This window comes from Neovison vison, chromosome X, assembly GCF_020171115.1.
Source record: "Neovison vison isolate M4711 chromosome X, ASM_NN_V1, whole genome shotgun sequence".
Taxonomy (NCBI): Eukaryota; Metazoa; Chordata; class Mammalia; order Carnivora; family Mustelidae; genus Neogale; species Neogale vison.
In genome coordinates this window covers 19113028-19137483 of record NC_058105.1, presented here as the reverse complement: position 1 = coordinate 19137483, position 24456 = coordinate 19113028, and the positions used below count along the sequence as shown (strand labels likewise).

General features: G+C 38.9%; 1 pseudogene; it reads left to right on the top strand.

Moving 5' to 3' along the window:
- Window positions 1-14777: 14777 nt before the first annotated feature.
- LOC122896502 overlaps window positions 14778-24456 on the top strand; it is a 41840-nt pseudogene continuing 32161 nt past the window's right edge.

The window sequence follows — 24456 nt, the reverse complement described above, 5'->3', positions numbered from 1 at the left end:
TACAGTGATTTTAATCAAATTTATTGTGGCATAATTTATGTACGATACACCTTATCCAGTTACAGTGTGCAATTTTATGAATTTTAACACACATCCACTGAATCAGCACACAATTCCATCGTATCCATAAGATTCCTTGTGCTGTTTCATAGGCTACCCAACCCCCACCCCAAACCCTGGCAATCACTGATACAATTTCTTTCACTATTTGTTAGTTTTTATTTTCTAGATTGACTGTTACTGGAATCATATGTGCATGTACTCTTTTGTGTATGGCTTTTCTTACTGAGTATGCTTTTGAAATCATCCACGTTGTTGCTTGTGTCTATAGTTTGTTCCTTTTTATTGCTGAATATTTCATTGCACAAATTTGCCACATTTAAAAATATCCATTCCTCATTATCAGATGTAATGCAGTGGCTTTTAGACTTTATTTTTTAAAGATTATTTATTTATTTATTTATTTTAGAGAGAGAGGGAGAGTGAGATCAAGCATGAGATGGGGGAGAGTTAGAAGGAGAAGCAGATTCCCCACTGAATAGGGAGCCCAATGCGAGACTGGTCCATGACCTGAGCCAAGGGCAGACGCTTAACCAACTGACCCATCCCGGCACCTTGGCTTTTAAACTGCAGTTCTCACGGTCCTATGGGTTCAGTAGTGTGCCTGGAACCTGTCAGTAGAAGTGAAGTTTTCTGTGTACAATTTAATTTGAAAATGGAATTCTAAAAATGAAAGAAAAAACTTTAGCAAACAACAATCTACTACTGTTCTCTAAGTTTTAGATGAGGTCAGAAGCTCAGTGTACAGTATATAAATTTCCTGTGATCATGAAACTTTCCAGAAGCAGATTTAGGCCTAAGACCCAGATATCCTGTTTCCTGGTCTCACTTTATTTTGGGCAAATCTACCGAACATGAAGAAGTCCTCTCACAGTTGACCTGATAGAGAACCAGAGACAAATCAGTAGGAGAAAAATACAATGCACAGCGCACCTTAGATGTGCTCCACAGCACCATGGAGCAAAGAGATAATTAGTGCATCCCTCAGACAGACTGCTGGTGACACTATGTTGTGCTACAAAAACAGTACCAGACATATACAGGACCTGCCTCACATGTGTACTCACTAAATGAAGAGGAAAACAGATGAATAAGCCACTTGCCAAAATAACCTAATTTTCAAATAAATGCAACATTTATTCAAATTCCATCCCTTATACATTTTTTTAAGTTTATGGTATTCTTAGCCACTGAAACCATGCTTTAATACCAAGGAAAATATATTTAGGAAAAAGCCAATTTTTAATGTATTCATTCAATAAATATTAAATATTAACTTTCTACTTTCAGCCAGACACTGTGCTAGCTTCTAGGGCAAGTTTCATACTTTACACAAAGGGTTTCTTTCTATTGAAATAAACATTTCAAATTAACATTGTGAAATAGTTAAATTGATGAAATTAATAAAATTTTAGAGGAAAAAAATAGGACTTTCAGGTAGAGAGAAATTCAGAAATTAGGAAATATCATGAGAGACTATGGACTCTGAAAAACAATCTGAGGGGTTTCAAGTGGCGGGGGTGTGGGAGGTCAGGGTACCAGGTGGTGGGTATTATAGAGGGCACGGATTGCATGGAGCACTGGGTGTGGTGAAAAAATAATGAAGACTGTTTTTCTGAAAATAAATAAATTGAAAAAATTTTTAAAAAAGAGTACTCATTTCATGAATGAACAAACAAAAAGCAGAATCAGACCTATAAATACAAAGTTCGTGTGTGTGTAGATGTGTGTGTGTGTGTGTGTGTGTGTGTGTGATTTCCAGAGGGAAAAGGGGTGGGAGATGGGCAAAATGTGTGAAGGGGAGTAGAAGATACAGGCTTCCAGTTATGGAGTGAATAAATCACAGGAATTAAAGGCACAATATAGGGAATGTAGTCAATGATACAATAATGATGCATAGGGACAGATGGTGGCTATACTTGTGGTAAGTATAGCATAATGTATAGTGATGTTGAATCACTATGTTGTACACCTGAAATTAATGCAACATTGTGTTTCAACTGTACTCAAATTTAAATTTTTTAAAATACAAAATAAAATGGAAAATTTCCCACCAAAAAAAGTATTTGTTTTAATAACTCTGCCTTTGAGGGGAGAAATATTCTACTCTTTATCACAAGTTGGTTTACAGCTTAAAATGAGAATTATATTTTCACTAATGGTGCCCCTACCATAAAATGGTAGCTCTGTCGCTAGGTGCTTTGTCTCTTTATTGACTTGCTGGTAGGGCACAGCCTACAGGCAGAGGGACATAGTGGAATCTGGAGATGGGGGCTGTGGGATTGATTCTGCTACTAACTAGATGTGTGACCTTAGTTTTACCAGCCTGACCAATTTGCTCATCAGTATAATAGGAAGGCTGTGTTTTGCTACCCAAAGACTTTTCCAATTCTAACATTCTGCATTAGGTGTTATTTTTTATTTTCTTTCTTGTCTCAAAAAATGGAATCATATTACCAATTTACTCTGCAGCTTGCTTTTTCCACTTGGCAATATATCATGGACATTCCTCCAGATCAATATATATAGATCTATCTGCCTGACTTTTAAATGTTAGCTTTGACTGAAGAAGTAGGCATACATAGTAGCTAGTTAACATGAGTATGGCCCTTCCAGCAGCAACATTCGGTTTTTAGGTATCTAAATCCCAAAGGCCATCTAATTCAGCATTGATATTAATTCATTTTAAATATAAAATGAACTCTATCTGGATGTTGGGAAAGGAAATCAATTCTGGATTGTTAAAAACTCCTAAGGTGGAATATCACTTCTTCACTTGATCAATCACAGGCACTATGAGAAACATTCCACTGTGCATCCCACATGCCAAGCAGCTGGATAGTGAAGATTACTTTGTTTCAGCCTGGAAAACAAACAAATAAAGATTGGTTTGAAACAAAGGTAACTCTGCTAGAAACTGAGGAGAAATTTATAAACTGAAAAACAAGTTCCAAATAATATTTTCCAATGGGGATTTAAGAAAAAGATACCGTGTCCCATTCATAGGATTTGGGATTTCTATTTGAGGAAAGATAGTAGAGTATAACTATTTAGAGTACAAGCCCTGGAGTCAAACTCGTTGGTTTCAGATCTACATTCTGCCACTTTGTTCAGTCAGTTTCTACCCTTCAATCCCTTTACCTAAGTGGACTTAGGTAAAGGACCTACTATTATGTTCAGCATTTGATCATGTAGGCAGAAACCACTCTAGTTATTTCAAGCAGGGATGGATTTAACAAAGAGAATTAGAGACCTACAAAGCCTTTGAAAGGGCTGTGAGAGAGAAAGTTGGTAAGGGAACATTGCCAATAACCTCAAACTGTTGGAGGAACTGCAAAAATCTTGGGAAGCTTTAGGGGCATGAGGGAACTGCAACTAACGACCACACCAAAGTTAATGTTTCACAGTAGAATGCTCAGAAGCCACCTAAATCTTTGTTTGGCACCTAAACACAATGTCAGGAGGACCAATGGTGGTATCTACTTTTCTTATGCTTGCCCAGATTTCTGTGAGTACCTTTTATGGGTGAAATCCAAAACTGAATGTTACTGTCAAGAGAGTGTGGGAAATGTAGTTTCTAAGTTTTACAATAGGGATGAGAGCTGAAAAAGATGGGGATAGTTTGTGTCGGGGTCATGCCCCTAAGATGGCGCCGGTGGCGCCTCTAAGATGGCGCCGGCTACATAGCCCGAGCAGCACGGACAGCCTGAAAAACATCCGCCCTGGCCACACATGACCTCGTGCTCGTCACATGAACACCACATGCCACCACTGCCTACGAGCCTCAGATACCTCCTGTTCACGTGAACACCTCTGTGATTGGCTGTTATGCCCTATATAAGGCAAGGGAACTTCCCCGCGGGGGGAGAGAAAGATCGACCAGGGAATAAACAAGAGCTTGTGCATGGACCTGTGTGTGTGTTGGTGTTGCATCATCTCTGCAGGCAGGGAGGGCGTGACATTTGGTGCCGAAACCCGGGAACTGTGAGTGCTTTTTCCCCCTCGTCATATTGCACGTTCGTCACTAGGACGACCACAAAGGAAAGGTTAGAAGTTTGCTGAAGAGCAACCACAAAGGGACAGCAGCTGTATGTTCGCGGATCACGACTGTAAAGGTAAAGATAATGGGGTCGGAAATTTCTAGACTCTGAATGGAGAGCCCCTTGCGGGCACTTTTGAAAGCTAATGGAACCCCTCTTGAGAGTTATTTAAGAAGTTGTTTTTCAGGAGGTGGGAATTTGAATAGTAAACCTGCGTCATCTCTGTGAAACCTTAAGATGATGAAATAGAACCTTTCTTTGTTCCTATTTCTTTAGTTATCACTGTCTTATCTAACACTTTGAACCAGTTAACTCAGTTGGAGCATGGTGCTAATGTGGCTAAGGATGGGAGTTCAATCCTTTTATAGGTCCCTTAACTTTACACACTCACACAGAACTCTTCATAGCTACAGATTGCCACTTCTTGTAGGTATATATCTCGCAATTCAGCTCTTAGTCACAGGGAAGGTGAGGAGTATAGCTTAGCATAAGCCTTTCATCTCAAATGGAAAGACAGCTTAAATAATTGGTATATGTGATACTATAGACTTTTAATCTAATATTTAAATTAAACATAATAATGTAATATCTAAAATATGTGTCACTATAATTTTCTCTGGGTAAGACCATTTTCTAAATAGTATCTTTTAAAAATTAAATTTCAATAAATTAAGTTTCAGTAAAAATTAGGTACAAATACAAATAAAACATAGTAAGACAATTATGGGCCATGGTGCAAGCCTGGCCCACTCCTCTTCCCCTCTCTAACGACTTGACAGTTTTTCCTTTGTTTTTCTCTACCAATGCAAGTACCGGCTTTCCATCTCTACCATACGAGAACACTGAAGCCGCTTACAACATCACTTCCTTACTCCTTCCCGGGAGCCTTTGCTTCTTTGTTCGTTTTAACTATTCTTCTTCCTTTCAACCCCCTTGTATATCACTCGTAATGATCCTCAATCAAAGGGTAGATCTCCTCCAGGAACAAATGAACCTAATGTCACAAATTCTCTCCACCAGTTGTATCCAGCCCTTATCGGGCATATGCATCACATCTAACTTGTATTCTAATCTCTCCCGAGCAGCGAACCTCTCCCGAGAATTATCTCAGATGCTCAATGGCACCTGGTCAGCCAAATTCCACAATCTGACAGCCTCCCTCCAGATGGAGATTCTGCAGATCAATGCCACGAGAGTCAACCCTCTCACGGCCTCCCAATTCCTACAAACTATGCAGGCAGTGGTGGCTTTTGGGAAATCCTGGTTTGGGACTACTGCACTCGGCTGTATTGTGCTCTTCATCCTCCTCCTGGCGCTGCGTTGGATAAGGGCCCTCCAACGCACATTAGCCAGAGACTGGCAGGCTGTACATCAAGCCTTGGTAGCCATAGAGCATGGTAGCTCACCCCAAGTATGGCTTAGCATGCTGGACCGGTAGTCAATGATGGGTAATGACGATAATGGCGTACCAACCTAAGACAGAAGCTGCAGCATGCTCTGCAGTATTTGATGACAGGTAAGGGCGCAAGTTGATCGTCCCAACCTAAGACAGGCACGGTCCCTTATCCATACAAATAAATAAAGAAGGGGGAGCTGTCGGGGTCGTGCCCCTAAGATGGTGCTGGCTACATAGCCCGAGCAGCACGGACAGCCTGAAAAACATCCGCCCTGGCCACACATGACCTCGTGCTCGTCACATGAACACCGCATGCCACCACTGCCTACGAGCCCCAGACACCTCCTATTCACGTGAACACCTCTGTGATTGGCTGTTATGCCCTATATAAGGCAAGGGAACTTCCCCGCGGGGGGAGAGAAAGATCGACCAGGGAATAAACAAGAGCTTGTGCATCGACCTGTGTGTATGTTAGTGTTGTGTCATCTCTGCAGGCAGGGAGGGCGCGACAAGTTTGGTGGGCACCTGGGAGCTCAGTGGCTAAGTGTCTGCCATTGGCTCAGGTTATGTTCTTGGGGTCCTGGAATCAAGCCCCGAGTTGGGCTGCTCAGTGCTCCTGCTCAGTAGGGAGTATGCTTCTCCCACCCCTTCTGCCATCACCTCCACTTGTGCTCTCTCTGTCTCACTCTCCCTCTCTCTCACAAAAAAATAAATAAACCTTAATAAAGAAAAGATTGGGTGGTTTTGGATATCACTTCATAGCTTGGTCATGAAAATTGTATGACTCTGGGGCACCTGGGTGACTTAGTTTGTTGAGTGTCCAGCTTTTAATTGAACCTCAGGTCATGATCTTGGGGTCATGGACTCGAGCCCCAGGTCAGGCTTATGCTCAGTGGGGATTCTACTTGAGGTTCTCTCCCTCTCTCTCCTCCCCTCACCCCTCAAATAAATAAATAAATAAATAATCATTTTTTTAAAAAGAATTGTATGACTCAATTCATATAAAACACTTAGAAAATTACCTATCCTATACTATAGTTAAAGAACAATAAATATTAGCTGTCATTATAATGTCTGGATCACATAACCCTACAATGCCAGGAATTAGAGTGCCTACTTGCTTTTTCAATGGTGCATTCCAACACTACTCCTTCACCTGTGCATGCTAACATCCATCCATACATCATTGATTCAATACATATTTGTGGAACACCTACTATACAGCAGGTACCATGCTATTGTCATGGATGCAGTGGTGGGGAAAACATATTTGTTCCCTCCCCTCAAAGAACTCACTCTCTGAGTGGAAAGAAAGACATGAACATCACCAAAATTACTGCATGAATTTATATCTTCTTAGTTCTTAAGTTTATAAAGCACTTTACACACTTTATAATTTATCTTATTCTTGAATGTATATTAGTTCATATTACCTTCTAAGTTTTTAAAAGATTTATTTATTTATATATATTAGAGAAAGTGAGAGAGAGCAGAAGGAGAGAGAGAATCTCAAGCAGACTCCCCACTGAGCGCAGAGCCCCTCATGGGACTCAATCTCACCATCTGTGAGATTGCGAGGTCATGGGATCATGACCTGAGTTGAAACCAAAAGCTAGATGCTTAATCAAGCCACCCAGGTGAATCTCATATCATCTTCTAAATTTAATGAGACAAGCAAATAGATGTTATAATTAATATTATGAGATTGACATTTACATATAAAAAGATTTAGTGTCTGTAATGTTCTCAAGATCAACAGTGTGACAAGAGTAGGACTAGAATATAATTCAAGATTTATCGTGGTGATCATTTCATAGTACATACAATATTGAATCATTATGTTGTCACCTGAAACTAAAATAATGTTATATGTCAATTATACCTCAATAAAAATTTTAATTTAATTTTTTGAAAAAAAAACACAATTCCTCTGACACCTAGATGTTCTTTTTGATAGGTACCTGATGGGTTCAAGTAGTCCTTAGAAAAGAGGAGTAGAAGGAAGGCAAGACTGTTGCTGAGCAAAGAAAAAATACTATGCTTTCAGACTGTGTAGGGTAAAAATCTGACCTTGGCATTTATTAGATATATGACCTTGGGCAACTTCCTGCCTCAGTTTCCTCATCTATAACAGGAAAAGAATCATAGGCCTGACCTCATAGAGTTGTTAAGAGGATTAATTCAGTTGGTTTCTATAAAATTCCAAGAACAATGGTTGGGAATAGTAAACTCTCAATAAACATTACCTATATTTTATTATTATTATAGAGTTACGAGTAACATTACTGAAATCTCAGCAGACTCAAACGTAGTTGGTGCTCATCTCACCGTGTGCCTTTTCTCTCTCCTCTTTCTTTTCCCACCAGGAATACACAGTAATTTTTTCTGGTTAAATGTGTACAGCAGGTCAAGCACTTTTTCAGTACAATATCATGATGGGAGTCAGAAAAACACATGACTGGGTGTCAGGAAGTCCGGATTCTAGCTTGGGTTCCACCATAAATGAGCTATGAAACTCTGGGTAAATCACTTAACCTCTCTGGACTGCATGTGTCAAACAAGGGGAAAATATGTTCCTTAACCTACCTCAGAATGGTTGAAAGAGCAAATGAGATCATAGATGTTAGATGTTACAAAGTTAAAAGCACATCACAAAAGCTTCATGATGGGATTTTCATTATCTTCAATGTTAGCCTTTACATCTTCTTCTCACGTACCCGTGACAACCACTCACTTACTGAATTGCATTGGTTTTTTCCTCTAAAATAATCTTTTTAAAAATTTAATTTAATTTTGTGTGCGTGTGTTCCAAAATTCATTGTTCACCACACCCAGTGCTCCGTGCAATATGTGCCCTCCTTAGTACCCACCACCAGGCTCACCCACCCCCCTACCCCCATCCTCTCCAAAACCCTCAGTTTGTTTCTCAGAGTCCACAGTCTCTCATGGTTTGTCTTCCCCTCTGATTTCCCCCAACTCACTTCTCCTCTCCATCTCCCAATATCTTTCAAATCCATCCCCTTTTATTTGTCCTCAGTGCTTATGTCTTAGTTCATGGGCTCATCAACCCTTACCAGAATGACTGTAACAAGCTCCTATTTTTCTCTATTCCAATCTTATCTCTTGTTAAACTAGCCATCCAGTCAATATCTCCAGAGTGACTTTTCTAAAGGGAAAAATCTCTTCATGTTAATCCCCTTTATAATCGCACTCCAAGATTAGGAATAGGTTCCCTACTGCCTATAGAATACACAACATTACTCAGGGCCCCTGTTAACCTCTCCATCCTCATTGTCTATTTCATCTCCATAGACCCCATACTCCAGGGAAACAATAGTTTCTTTCTCTAAAATTTTTATGCATCTATGTTACTGTATGTGCTGTTCTTCCTGCCTGCGCTGTCTGGCAATATTTCACTAAGCCCCCCCCAGAGTTTATCTTATTCTGTTTAACCCTGGATGGTGACTTAATTCCATTTCTTTCACTTAATAATATTTTACTCAAGCACAAATTTAACACCTTTCATGTTATTTTATGGTTAGTCATTTTGGAATGTTTATTCCCAAGATTACAAAATCTTGGGAATAAACATCTTGGTTCACAAGATTACAGAGAGCAGGAAGTCTGTTTTATTTATCTCTATCTCCACAACATAGTTTCTGGCACAGAATATATGCACAGTAAGAATTGGTTAAATAAATATGTGCTAAACAAATACTTCTTAGACCATTTGTGGTAAGGAAAAACTGTCTTTTAAATTTCCCTGTTGTTACAGACTGACATGTTATAAAATATGATAAAAAATGTCACATCAATGTCAAATCACTTTAAAAATTACTGAATGTTTACTCTCAATTCTGTTCTTAACTCCTTGCAAACATTTTAAGTAGCACTCAACTGGACTATTTGCAAAGACGTGTCATTCCTAGCTCCTAGAATCTTAATACCTAAGTTGAAAAACTTAAGAATACATGTAAAAATAATAATCATAATATATTCAGAGCACAACTAAGCAAGAAATCAATAGAATAAAGCTATTGTAATTAGATACATGCACAGATAAAGTAAATCAATGAAGCAGTGAATGAGAGGATGCAGTATTATATTTAGACAGCAAGAGTTTCTATAGCAATTCAAAACTAATGTAGGAAATTTTAGGAAAAAGCAAGATTTACAGAAACTTCAAAACAAAGATGGCTGGGCTGGGCTGGGAGAAGTCAGGGAAACATAAAAAGGGAGAGGAAAGTTCCAAATTCTGTTTACAAAATTTCATTTACTTGAGTTCTTAATTGAAAGTTTTTATAGAGTCTCAATACATTGTGGCCACTCCTCCTTCCCCATTCATTCAGTGCCTTCTTATGTCACTGTGCTAAGAACCCTCCCAAGAAACACAGGACTCTGAGTAATCACCCTAGAGGTGAATCTACTACACTTTGGTAACATAAAAGCAGAAGTGGAGTTGATGGTGTTAGTCAAAAGTTGTACAGTGTCACTAATGAACTATTGGAATTAGTAGACAAAAGATACTTGTATTTTAATGACTTAGAAATAACATTCCCAAATGAATACACAGCTTCAATTCAGTAGTGAGATTTAATTGCCTTTTAGAGACTTGGTCTCCAAAGTCTCTTCCATGAAATCACTTCTTTGGAACCATAATGAATAAACTCAGAAGGTACAAGCAGATAATGTTTAATATTCTTCCCTACTCTTGTTCATATTTTGAACCATTTGGAGTCCTGGAATCTAAAATGTTGAGTAGAATCAAGACACAATCCATTGTAAGGAAAGTAAAGAACATATATCTTGGCAAGAAGGAAGGAAGCCACATTTGTCTCTTGAAACAAACCAACATATACCTGTGAAATAGTCACTTTTGATATGGATCTCAGGATATACCTGTAAGTCACTCCCCTTGAAAGACTCCAGTATTTCAGTGAGCTGTTGATTGTGCAACATATAAGGGACTATATCAACACAACTCTTAGAGACCTTAGTGGTTTTGTTTTTGTTTTTGTGGCCTTTCCCCCACTGCTATCCAAGTAAATAAAATTAATTTGTTTTCAAAAATATTGTAAGTTCCTCCCATGTGTCAGAAACTGAGGATGCTTCTGGAGTTAAAGAAATAAAATGCATAGAGTGGAGGGTCCATATCTGGGCTTTCTACTCTGTTCCACTGGTCTATGTGTCTGTTTTTATGCCAGTACCATGCTGTCTTGGTGATCACAACTTTGTAGTAAAGCTTGAAATCAGGTAACGTGATGCCCCCTGTTTTATTTTTGTTTTTCAACATTTCCTTAGCGATTCGGGGTCTCTTCTGATTCCATACAAATTTTAGGATTATTTGCTCCAGCTCTTTGAAGAATGCCAGTGGAATTTTGATCGGAATAGCATTAAAAGTATAGATTGCTCTAGGCAGTATAGACATTTTAACAATGTTTATTCTTCCAATCCAAGAGCATGGAATGGTCTTCCATCTTTTTGTGTCTTCTTCAATTTCTTTCATGAGTGTTCTGTAGTTCCTCCAGTACAGATCCTTTACCTCTTTGGTTAGGTTTATTCCCAGGTATCTTATGGTTCTTGGTGCTAGAGTAAATAGAATCAATTCTCTAATTTCCCTTTCTGTATTTTCATTGTTAGTGTATAAAAGAGCCACTGATTTCTGCACATTGACTTTGTATCCTGCCACGTTGCTGAATTGCTGTATGAGTTCTAGTAGTTTGGGGGTGGAGTCTTTTGGGTTTTCCATATAAAGAATCATGTCATCTGCAAAGAGAGAGAGTTTGACTTCTTCATTACCAATTTGGATACCTTTTATTTCCCTTTGTTGTCTGATTGCTGTTGCTAGGACTTCTAATACTATGTTGAACAAGAGTGGTGAGAGTGGGCATCCTTGAAAAAATATACAGTGGAAAAAAGACAGTCTCTTCAATAAATGGTGCTGGGAAAACTGGGCAGCTATATGTAGAAGAATGAAACTCGACCATTCTCTTACACCGTACACAAAGATAAACTCAAAATGGATAAAAGACCTCAATGTGAGACAGGAATCCATCAGAATCCTAGAGGAGAACATAGGCAGTAATCTCTTCGATATCAGCCACAGCAACTTCTTTCAAGATATGTCTCCAAAGACAAAGGAAACAAAAGCGAAGATGAACTTTTGGGACTTCATCAAAATCAAAAGCTTCTGCACAGCAAAGGAAACAGTCAAGAAAACAAAGAGGCAACCCACAGAATGGGAGAAGATATTTGCAAATGACAGTACAAACAAAAGTTTGATATCCAAGATCTATAATGAACTCCTCAAACTCAACACACACAAAACAGACAATCATATCAAAAAATGGGCAGAAGATATGAACAGACACTTCTCCAATCAAGACATACAAATGGCTATCAGACACATGAAAAAATGTTCATCACTAGCCCTCAGGGAGATTCAAATTAAAACTACATTGAGATATCACCTTACACCAGTTAGAATGGCCAAAATTAGCAAGACAGGAAACAACATGTGTTGGAGAGGATGTGGAGAAAGGGGAACCCTCCTACACTGCTGGTGGGAATGCAAGTTGGTGCAGCCACTTTGGAGAACAGTGTGGAGATTCCTCAAGAAATTAAAAATAGAGCTTCCCTATGACTCTGCAATTGCACCCCTGGGTATTTACCCCAAAGATACAGATGTAGTGAAAAGAAGGGCCATCTGTACCCCAATGTTTATAGCAGCAATGGCCATGGTCGCCAAACTGTAGAAAGAGCCTAGATGCCCTTCAACGAACGAATGGATAAGGAAGATGTGGTCCATATACACTATGGAGTATTATGCCTCCATCAGAAAGGACGAATACCCAACTTTTGTAGCAACATGGACGGGACTGGAAGAGATTATGCTGAGTGAAATAAGTCAAGCAGAGAGAGTCAATTATCATATGGTTTCACTTATTTGTGGACCATAACAAAAAGCATGGAGGACATGGGGAGTTAGAGAGAAGGGGGTTGGGGTAAATTGGAAGGGGAGGTGAATCATGAGAGACTATGGACTCTGAAAAACAATCTGAGGGGTTGGAAGTGGTGGGGGGGGTGGGAGGTCGGGGTACCAGGTGGTGGGTATTATAGAGGGCACGGATTGCATGGAGCACTGAGTGTGGTGAAAAAATAATGATACTGTTATGCTGAAAATAAATAAATGAAAAAAAATTCTTAAAAAAGAAAGAATGAAAATGCAAATTCTGTCTCCAGAGGGCTCACACTATAATCTGACAATATTGCCTTATTTCTCTCCTCATTCACTGAGTTATTTTCTACCCTCTAGAAAAAAAGACAACCAACATGGCCATATTGCCATGGGAGTTACTTCCCAAGTGAAGCCTTATTTAAAAATAATAATATCTAGGGGGCCCTGGGTGGCTCAGTGGGTTAAGCCTCTGCCTTCATCTCAGGTCATGATCTCAGGGTCCTGGGATCAAGCCCCACATTGGGCTCTCTCCTCAGTGGGAAGCCTGCTTCTCCCACTCTCTCTGCCTGCTTCTCTGCCTACTTGTGATCTCTCTCTGTGTCCAATAAATAAATAAAACCTTTTAAAAAATAGCTAATATGTATGTTGCACAAAAACCCTTTGAGATAGATACCATAATTGTCCCAATCCTATAGTTAAGGGGACTAAGGTATAAACAAGTTAAGGAAACTGCCAATGTTACACAGTGAATCAGTGGTGGATTCAGTATTCAAACTTGGATCCAGAACTCATGTTGTTAACCACCATTTTACAGTGTCTGTTATGGATAGTAGAAATTCCTGTCTATAATTACTACCCATACCATTAGGTATATTTTGAGCTTCTGGGAGTTTTCTGAAAAGCCCAGTGTAGGGGCCTGGTTGGCCAGAGGGAGCCATTTTGTTGTGGGGTTGGGTTGACCCTGCCCCTCCCAGAGGAACTCACTTGCAAACCCTGGATATAGGGGCAGGCCAGGCCGGATGGAGACATCCAATCAGTGGGGCATGCATATATTTGCTATGGTGAATTGGAATTCAATTGGCCACCCGTATTGCTGACCAAGCGTGACTGTGCAGTTTTCCCTGTGTGTTGCAGTCTCATTGGTCACCTGTGTGTGGGCCAGGCTCAACCACCTCTATAAAGGTTAGTCTGTGAGGCTGGGTGTAGTAGTAGTAGTAGTAGGAGTAGTCATAGACGTGGTGGTGGGAAGGGGCGTTGTGGTGAGTGGCGCCACCGAGAGCGGCCTCATTGTCCGGGGTCGTAGTCATCAGGAGCAGCACGGTTGGGAAGCTTACTAGTCGGAGTAATAGTCGTAGGGGAATGACCACATCCGGGGAGCCTCGTTCCTTTGATCACGGACCCTAACACCCAGAAATAAAAGGAAAATGCTCCAAGCATTCCTTAATTTTAGTATTAAAAATAGAATGAGTCTTGCATGGTAGGTGAAACCAAGACAGATTTCTTTGGGAAGTCCATTTGAAGGAAGGCCTTGGAGTGTGCCACAAATATTTCTGAAAGATCAAAAAACCCATGAATATATATATGAGTATCTCCACATGTGTGTAGATGATTTAGGAAGATTTGGGACAGCACAGAGTAAAACACTGAATTATTGGATTAAAATATATATATATAGTCAGTCTGGTGAGATTTACTCAAGTCATGTAGCACAAAAATGTGTTCTTTGTTTTCCAGCTATTTGTACTGACGTTTGAGATTGTTAGGACTATAAGATGGTGAGGATTGTAAATCAAAATAAAGCTTCATGATTAAACATGCTGTCATTCTAGTGTGAAGATTTAGTGCCCTTTGAAAAAGTTGGTGCCCTGAAAATCCCATTCTTGTAATGCTATTAGAAAATTATGGTTGTGGTGTCACCATTGCATAAAAACAAGATCCCCTGACGTCTGCCTCACCCTCATAACTCTACTCCAAGAAGACTTCTCCTTTCAGATTCATTCTGTTTTCCAGTCCCAATTCTGGGAGAATATAGAACAAAAAGGAGCCTTCTAATTCTCATTAGAGGTAGTCAGGGGCCTCCTAGGATCACTGTAATAAGTGAACAGTTGTAGTTAGAAGCTTAGCAGCAGCAAAGTATTTTTTCAGTTCGTCTGCACTTGGCTCTGATTTCTATTTGGTGCCCCCTCATCCTGTACTAGGTTCTACTGAGGATCCTGTTACAAAGTCTTACTCTACTTTCTGAATTACTTGTCTTGTACCTTCTGAGATCTGGAGTCTGTTTTAGAAAAAAGATCTGAAGAGATTACCTAGATAGTAAGCCTGAATGACCCCTCTTGCTGATCAGCTAGCTCCTAAGACAAACCCTCCTACCCACAGCCTGCACTCACCAAGGCTTGATGCCTGTCTCATGAGTCTGAAACTAGATCCTCCTATAAATGCCCCAAATTCTGACTTGCGGCTAGTACATGATGGGAGTCTTACAGGCAATCCAGAAAGTATCTTGACCTTATTAATGAGCTAGTCTGTGATAGCATTCATACTTGACATAATTAAATCAGATAAAGTAAATAAGAATTTGGATGGAAAATGAAGTATAAAAACACTTTTATTCTCAGATTCCAGTATAATATCCATTTTTATTTTATTTTTTAAAAGATTTTATTTATTTATTTGACAGAGAGATATCACAAGTAGGCAGAGAGGCAGGCAGAGAGAGGGGAGGAAGCAGGCTCCCCGCCGAGCAGAGAGCCCTATGCAGGACTCGATCCCAGGACCCCGAGATCATGACCTGAGCCGAAGGCAGAGGCTTAACCCACTGAGCCACCCAGGCGCCCCTAATATCCATTTTTAAAAAGATTTTATTTATTTATTTGACAGAGATAAAGCACCAGTAGAGGAGCAAAAGGCACAGAGAGAGGGAGAGAAGCAGGCTACTCACTGAGCAGTAAGTCTGATGCGGAGCTCAATCCCAGCACCCTGGGATCATGACCTGAGCTGAAGGCAGATGCTTAATGACTGAGCCACGCAGGTGCCCCTCAGTATAATACTCATTTTCTCTCTTTACTATAATACTGTCCCTCCATGCAAAGAGCAAATTGTAGGGCTAAAAAAATATAAGACATTAAAGTTCATTTCTGAGCAATAGGCAATCAGCAACTAAATACTGTGAGATACTGTTTCTTATCATGGGCTTTTTACTCTCAAACATTCATTTCCTCCAGCCAATTCAGTGTAGTCTCAGTTACGACACTGAAGACAGAAGAGCCAAGTAACTGGCCTTGATTCATTCAACAAACCATATTGAACCCATATATTATGGGTTTACATCAGGCGCTATGTGAGGTGATAAAAATAAGACAATACATGGGACAATCAGGGCTTCTTCCCTCTAAAAATTGAAAATTCAGTAAGGGAGCAGATATTGAATAATTACACAAATATATAATACCAACTGTGATAACAGCTATGCAGGAGAAGTTTACAGTGCTATGAACAATTGCAACAAAAAGATCTGATTTCATTTTAGTGCAGTTAAGGAAGGCTTTTCTAATGAAATTTCTTTTAGGCTGAGATATTAGGGATGACTAGAAGTTCACCAGTCAAAGAGGGTAAGAATATTTCCAGCAGAGAGAACACAATGTGCAAAAGCTCTGAGGTCAGAATGAGCTCAGAGTACTTCATAAAGACTGTATGGTTGGAACATGGTAAGCACAAGAAGAGACAGTGCGAGATAAGGTTAGGGTCAGATCGTTTAGAGTCTTGTAGGTCATGGTAAATAGGTTAGATTTTATTCCAAGGCTAATTGGAAGCCCTAGCATGGTTTTAAGCATGGGAAAGATATAGTCCTAATGATGTATGTTTGTAAAAGATTTCTCTGGCTGCTGTGTGGAAAACAGACCATATAGAGGCAAGGATAGAAGTAGGGAGGCCTGTTAGAGGATGGTGGCTCTGACTAGATAAATCTGGCTGTGAATATAGAGATTTATAAGTAGATTTAAAATATATTCGGAAGGAGGAGTCAATAGGACTCAGTGATTTATTGGATATATGGGATAAGGAATAAAGGAGAGTGAACTGCCCATAGTTCTATGTCATGGATATGAACCAGCTAAAAAAAAATCTCAGTCTAATATCCATAGCAGAGAAAAAACAATTAACAATTTAGTGATTTAAGTCTAATTATATTTGAGCAGTAAATTGTCATGTTTTCTTTAAGGGTGGGAGTTTCAAAGCATATTCAGGTGGAGTCCAACTCCCATCATTCTATAGATGAGGGAATTAAGACTTGCAATGGACTGCACTACTGTGCAAATTAACCCTGTGATGTGTAAGACTGTTTTATCTCCCAAATTACATTAAACTTCCGAACAGTATCTTTTCTTTTGTATCTTTTCCTTAAATCACCTGACATAGGTCTGAGGACACAGCAGACCCTCAATAAATGTTCCTCAGATTAAAATAACTTGAATTTCTTCTTTCTCAGCAGAGAGAAGAAAATGGATATAATGGCAGTGAAGTGACAGAATTCATCCTGGTGGGTTTGTCTAATCATCCAAAATCCCAGATTGCCTTTTATTTCACCATCGTAGCAGTCTACCTAATCACATTGGTGGGTAACAGTCTTATTATTGTCATAGTTAGAGTTGATGGCCAGCTTCACACCCCTATGTATTTTTTCCTAAGCAATCTGTCCTTCCTTGATATCTGCTACTCCAGCAATTCGATGCCTTTTTTGTTGTTTAGTGGTTTAAAAGACTACCCCACCATTTCCTATACTAGCTGTTATGCTCAGATGACCATTGCTCTATTTCTGAGGATGACAGAGTGTCTGTTCCTTTCTGTCATGACTTATGAGATATTTATTGCAATCTGTAAACCCCTGAATTTCACCATCATTATGAACAACCAGGTCTGCATATAGCTGGCTATGGTGATCTGGGCCAGTGTCTTCCTTTCAGCCATAATACCGATCATTGCAATTCCTGCCTGTTTTTGTGGACACAGTGTCATCAGTCATTTTACCTGTGAGGTCCAGGCCCTGTTGAAACTCAACTGCACAGACAGCCCAGTCAGATTTATTCTGGATCTGGTCATTGGCATCTTCACACTTCCCCTGCCTTTGACTTTCATTCTCATCACCTACACTCACATTGTAGTTGCTGTGATAAGGATCAACTCTGCAGAGGCCAAGCTCAAAACTTCTCCACCTGTGAATCCCACCTGACTGTTGTCACCATATTTTATGGAACAGCCGTCTACATGTACCTGAAACTTCAGTCAAGGAAATCCCAGGACCAGGGTAAATTCATCTCGGCATTTTTGGCATTGCAACCCCTATGTTGAGCCCTCTCATTTACACCTTGAGGAATAAAGATGTGAAAGATGCCCTAAGAAAAGTGATGAGGAAGAAAGAATCCTAAAAAGGAAATGAATATCCCAAGGAGTTTTGTCTAAGCTAGAACTTGACATGGACTTGTACAAATAACAAGGTATATAAACACTAAACAATATTTTAGTAAGGTCATTCGTTTCAAACGCATTTTTTTCTATTTCCAATAGGCATGTTAAGAACATCCTGCCACTCGGGGGGGTGGGAGGTTGGGGTACCAGGTGGTGGGTATTATAGAGGGCACAGCTTGCATGGAGCACTGGGTGTGGTGAAAAAATAATGAATACTGTTTTTCTGAAAATAAATAAATTGGAAAAAAAAAAAGAAAGAACATCCTGCCACTGAAAAAGGCATGTTAAACATTTACTATGCTATCCATTTAAGTAATAAAATACAAGACAGTGTTGTGGGAGAGTTTATAAAACAAAATAATAATTAGTATGTTTTAGTCCTATGTAGTTTCACATTGTTTTACTGAATGAGAAATATTGCAATATTCTAAGATTCTCTTTTATACAGGATAAAGTTGCAAAATGGACAATTCTCTCAGTGCTTTTTGTAGGAAGGGTATCATTATCTAAGCTTCAGAGTGACAAATTGTGAGTGGGTAGAGAGGAAAATTACTGAACTTTCACATAGGTCTTCTGATGAAGCAAGAAACTCTTGAAGACTGTACAGATACTGAGGGCCAAAAATGACGACCTATGGAAATTACAATTACATGTCTTGTTAAGTAGATAAGGGCCCCATTTTCTCTGTCAACCTACCCTACTCCTGAATAATTACATGCAGCTTCCAAAGTGGACCTCACATACAGCAAATTTAGCTTCTTTAAAACTCTGTTAGAAACAAGCAAATGTGTACTATATTTCTGGATTGTAAAAATTGTAGTGTTCATTGTTTTTAAATACAAGGGCAGGTAGAGAGAAAAGGAAAAATCACCTATCATCCCCACACTCAATAGGACTTGCATGGGTTTTAGAATCCAGCAGACATGTATTTAAGTCTGCCACTCACAGCTGTGTGGGATTTAGTTAGCTCCTTTCTATCTCTCAGCTTCAGTGTTCTCATCTGTGAAATGGGGATTATAAGAGTGCCTACCCCACAAAATTGTTTTGAGAAGGAAATGAGATAATGCATGTTAAGCTTCTATCATAATGCTTGCATGTGGTGGACACTGAATACATGTCAGCCAAAAAAGATAAAAACTGTCAGTCCACTCTCTAACCCTCATATCCATTGTATGAGTGTTCATTTGCTTAGATCGGTACCAATAATAACTGTATCATTTTAGAATAATTCATGGTAATATGACAGACTGAAAAAAATAGGTTCTCACTGTTGTCTTAATGTGAATTTATCTTATTAGAGATGAGGCTGAATGTTTCCCATGTTCATTGGCCATCTGTATTTTGAGTCAGGGTCTTGTCATTGGGTCAAAATGACGGTGAACCAGTCCAATTTTGGAAACAGAAAATGCTGCAGTCTGCTACTTGTGGCTAATAAAAGCCCCCCAAATCATTTCAACATTGATTGACTCCACCACAGTTTCCAGATACATCCTGACAGGCAGATCCCCAGTTTGATTCATTCTATTTCAGTCAGTAAGCAAGTGATAAACGCCTAATCAGTCAACAACACAAGCTGACAGAAGGCAATTGTAAATGAAAATGAAAATAATAATAGTGTGGTAACCCCAACAGAGAAGTCTTTAGAAAGGGAATCTATGGTGTTTTGCAAATTTTGTTGTAACATTACTGATTTAACCTTGAACAAATTCTTCTCTAAGTTTTATTTCTGGCGTTTCTAATGATTTTCATTTAACCTAAAACACTCCTGAAACAAAAGGGAAGGGAAGGTAATAGTAACTAACTAACAAAACATGGTGAGCAGATAAAGTCAAACCCTAGAGGGGAGAAACAAACGTGATTCCTCAAAAGGAGGGAAAAAAGGGAGCAAAACTGACTTAATTATTGGAGTTTGATCATTTTCATTAGGGACTAAGAAGAGGTATAGAAGAATAAGCAATGAGATGTGACTTTTGCTGACAGAGAGAAATTTATTGGGATGAAGCAGGGACCTTTTTTAGCTGCAAGAGAAAATTAGACAGGTGAACTAATATCTTCCCTTTTGATTACCTCAGGAAGAAGTTAGACAGGGTTCTCTCTAGAGAGAAATATGGTACATCTGAAGTGGAGAATAAGGTGCGGGAAGATTTCTAACACGAAGTCAAGACTGAATGAATACAAAGTGCAAGAGATTATAAGAACTAATCAGCTACAGGTGTGTGCATAAGGTGCTTTTCTATTAAATGTGTATTGTGAACATTGTCTTCTTCAAATCTCCCTTGTATTTATTACTAAGTAAACATGTTTGAGTTATAATAAACCGGAAATGCTTCGGAACTACCTATGCCTTTGGAAATCTTTCAATTTCTTATCTCTGCGAAGCAGCACTTATGACCTGTAGCTGATAATGGGCAACTCTGCCTCCCCACACACCATCTTCTCATGAAGATGCCAATATCACAAAGCAACACCTTAGAAGGTTGAACTGACCCCTTAAAAATGGACATAACTGAGAAAGGAGCTTCATGCTGTGTAGTGGCAGAGCAGAGTTAAGAAAGTGCACTTGAGAGCCCATCTGGAAGTGTTCAAAAGAAAGAAATCTAAAATTTTTGAAAAGTTAAGAATATATCATTGAGTTTTGAGTGAATTTGTCAACACCAGTACTAAGTCATGAGAAAATGAAGTTAATTATCTGCAGAGTGCTCCTTGAGTTTCTACAAGTCAAGAAAGCAGAGCTTTAAATCTTCTACATTCATCATATGGAAAGGAGCACACAGAATATTGTTCATTTATTCCTGCAATATTTTTGTTGTTATTTTGGTTAAAATAGTCACCAGATAAAGTTTTTCACTAACATATTTGAGTCAAAGGCCCTGTATACCAGTATTTGCCAACCCACATATACATAAAGAAAAACACACAGAGACTTTATTGTTAGAAAGAACTCATTTGAATTCAGACTTCTGAGATTTAAAAGACCACTTCTTAGGGGTGCCTGCTGGGCTCAGTCAGTTAAGCATGTGAGTCTTGACTTTGGAGTTGTGAGTTCAAATCTCATGTTAGGTATGGAGCCTACTTAAATTAAAAATAAAGGAAAAGACCACTTTTTAGCTGTGCAACCTTGGGCATGTTCCTTTAACCTCTCTGATACCCCCATCCTCATCTATGCAATTGATAATAATAGTAGTAGTCATAACAATAATAATAATAGTCTCTACTTCAAAGGGTTGCGATGAGGATCAAATAAGATAAACCACATAAAACCACTAGCACAGTATTGTCAAATGGGAAGGAAATGACAATGTTAGCTCTTTTACTATTCTTATCATCATTAATACTATATAACTCTGGCATGAGAGATACCTATATACTGAAATGCCCAGTTAATTCTGTGTGTGACAAGGTTATCACGTTGTACTTGGCTGAATCCCATACCTGGAATTATGGAAAGCATACACAGGCATGTATGTATCTCTGGCTGTAAGTGTTTGGGGGTTATTTAACACTTTGCCTCTTTTTATTCCTTAATAACTTACTCAAAACAAAACATATTTCATATCTTCTATGTGTTAAGTTAATTTGCTAGCATTGGGAACCCACAGTGAAAAAGACAAAGACTGACCTTAGGTACTAAACATTTTAATAGAAAAACTGATATTTAACAGATTATCACATATATAACTAAAAGACTTTAAAGAGCATGATAAGTACTCCGAAGGAAACAAACAGGAAACTGGAGTGATGTGTGAAATCTATTTCGAATCAGGTGGTAAGATAAGATTTCTCAGAAGTAATATCTAAACTGAAACTGAAGATCCATTAAATGCTATTGTGAAGTTTGAAGAGTTGAGGAAACCACTGTACTAGAGAGAGGGAAAAAATACAAAGCCTCTAAAGAAAAAACTGGGCATGCTTAAGGGACAGAAGAGACTCTTAACTCTAGGAAACAAACCAAGGGTTGTTGGAAGGCCGGTGGTTAGAGGGATGGAGGGATGAGCATTAAGACGACAATTTCTGTAAGGAGTACTGGGTGTTACATCCAACTGATGAATCACTAAATTCTACCCCTCAAACTAATAATACACCATGTGTTAACTGAATTGAATTTAAATTTAAAAAAAGAAGACAAGCGTAGCCACAGCTAAGTGAGCAAGGGGATGGGTAGGTGGTATAACCTACCTTCTTTCCTTCCTTCCTACCTTCCTTCCTTCCTTCCTCCCTTCATTCCTCCCTCCCTCCTTTCGAGGAAAATAATATTCCAGGCAAAGGCGCTAAAGCAGAAGAATGCCTCATGTATTTGAAGAATATCAAGGAAGCTATATGACTGGACAGGAGTGAACCAAAAGGAAAAAATCAGCAAATGAGCTCAGAGAGGAACAAGGGATCAAATTACATTGAGTGCTGTAAGGACTTCAGCGTTTTGTAAATGCTTTATTAAGATAAAATTCACATGCTAGAATTTCACCATTTTAAATTGCACAATTCAATGGCATTTAATGCATTGACTAAGATGTGTAATCATCACCACTATCTGATTCCAGAACATTTTTGTCCTCACAAAAGAAATCCTGTACACATTAGCCATTACTCCATATTTTTCCTTACCCCCAGCCTCCAGCAAACAAAAATGTACTGTCTCTACGAACTTCCCTATTCAAGATATTTTATGTAAGTGAAATCATACAATTATGTGGCTTCTTTAACAGCATAATGTTTTCAAGGTTTCTTATGTTGATTAATGTTTTATAGCTGAATCATATTCCATTATATGGATATACCAAGTTTTATCTATTCACCCAGTCCTTCTCCCTATATTTTCAGAAATAATTAGCCCCAGGATGTAAAACACATGTATCTGCAAAACTAGAGAAATATGGGAACCCATAACACAGCAATATATGAAGTTTCTAATTTCTCCATATCTCAGCCAATGCAACCAGCTATTCACCTACTTTATTACAGCCATCTCAGTGGACTAAAATTGGTATCTCATTGTAATTTTGATTTGCATTTTCTTAATAACTAATGACGTTGTGCATCTCTTCATGTGCTTATTTTCCATTTGTTTGTCTTCTTTGGAGAAATGTATTTTCAGATCCTTTCCCCACTTTCAATGGGGTTATTTGTCTATTATTGAATTATAAAAGTACTTTACAACACTTTATACAAAAATCCTATTTGATACCTAATTTGAAAATATTTTTTCCCATTCTGTGGGTTGTCTTTGTTGGTTAGTAGTATCCTTTGAACCACAAAGGCTTTTTAATTTGATGTGAAGTTTGTTGGGACTTTTTGTGTGTGGCTTGTGATTTGGGTACCATACTTAAGAAATCACTACTTAATATTTAAGCTTATGTCACAAATATTTATTTATACCAAAATGTTTATGTCGCAAATATTTATGCCTATGTTTGTTCTAAGAGTTGCAAAATTTTAACTCTGACAATTAGGATTTGGTCCTTTTTTTTTTTTTTTAAAAAGTAGGCTCCATGCTTAATGCAGGGCTCCAACTCAAGACTGAGATCAAGACCTGAGCTGAGCTGAGTAGGTTGCTTAACCAACTGAGCCACCCAGGTGTCACGGGACTTTGTTCCATTCTGAGTTAACTTTTCTACATGGTGTATGTGGTCTTTTTGCATTGTCCCAACACCATATGCAGAAAAGATTACCATTCCCCCCCGCCGCCACTGAATTGTCTTGGCTTTTGCATCAAAAATAAATTAACTATAAATATATGGGTTTATTACTAGATGTTCAATTCTACTTTGTTGGTTATTATATCTACCCTTATACCAGTACCACAGTCTCTTTTACAATTTTTTGTTTGAGTATAGTTGATGCACAATGTTGCATTATTTTCAGTGTACAAAATAGGCATGCAAGTTCTCTATATGTTATGCTTTGCTCACCACAAATGTAGCCACCAGCTGTCACCACATAATGCTTTTGCAATATCATTGACTCCGTTCTTTATACTGTGACTTTTATTCCCATAATCTCCTGTATCTCCCACTCACCTTTACCCATTTTCTCATCCTCCCACCCCTCTCCCCTCTGGCAACCATCAGTTTGTCCTCTGTATTGACAGGTCTGATTAACTTTTGGTTAGTTTGTTTATTCATTTTTTTTTAATTCCATCTACGAGTGAAACCATGGTAGTGGTCTTTCTCAGTCTGATTATTTCACTCACCATAATGCCCTCCAGGTCCCTCCATGTTGTCTCAAATGGCAAGATTTCACTCATTTTTTTTTAATTTTTTTTTCCAATTTATTTATTTTCAGAAAAACAGTATTCATTATTTTTTCACCACACCCAGTGCTCCATGCAAGCTGTGCCCTCTATAATACCCACCACCTGGTACCCCAACCTCCCACCCCCCCCGCCACTTCAAACCCCTCAGATTGTTTTTCAGAGTCCATAGTCTCTCATGGTTCATCTCCCCTTCCAATTTACCCAAAAGCACATACCCTCCCCAATGTCCATAAGCCTACCCCCCTTCTCCCAACCCCCTTCCCCCCCACAACCCACAGTGTGTTTCGTGAGA